Here is a 576-nt window from a genome sequence, read left to right as displayed (position 1 = left end):
CACCACGATGGAAACTTTCCGCCCTTAAAATCTATTCAATGGGTTTGCTTGACGTGCAAAAGACATTGTCTGGACGTTACTTTTGATCAAATTGCATTTGAAATGAATTTCCGGATTTAATTTTCCTTTGCGTCCCACGCACGTTGTTTAACAGTGCAACGAATGGCAAGGAACTTTGAAGATGCAAATGATGTTCCAGAATCATACTTGATCGAAAAACGCCTAATTTCATAAGTGAAGTGTTCATTTGCCGATCGAAGAACGTTAAATGAACGTTGCAAGCAGCTGCAAACATCTTTTTTTGCGTTAAGCATCCTAGTGGCAAATTGCGTCTGATTTCAATGTCCCATGGACGTTTTTTTAGGTACTACGGCAGTCGTGGCGTTTTCTATGTTGTTTCTGGTCTAATTTTGCAAAAATCGATTGCAAACGTTGATAAACCGACGTTCAAAGAACGGCAAATGGTGTATTAAGGAGTATTTTACGTCCTATTTATGTAACATGATTGTTTCTCTAAAGTGGGTTTCTAAGTCGCTCTGTATTATTTCCGTTTTTGTTCGATATTATTATATTCTA

The sequence above is a fragment of the Dendroctonus ponderosae genome, unplaced genomic scaffold, assembly GCF_020466585.1.
Source record: "Dendroctonus ponderosae isolate FM_Combo_2020 unplaced genomic scaffold, Dpon_F_20191213v2 Dpon_F_20191213_11, whole genome shotgun sequence".
NCBI classification, from domain to species: Eukaryota; Metazoa; Arthropoda; class Insecta; order Coleoptera; family Curculionidae; genus Dendroctonus; species Dendroctonus ponderosae.
The sequence above is the reverse complement of the archived record's forward strand: the minus strand, read 5'-3'. Positions refer to the sequence as shown.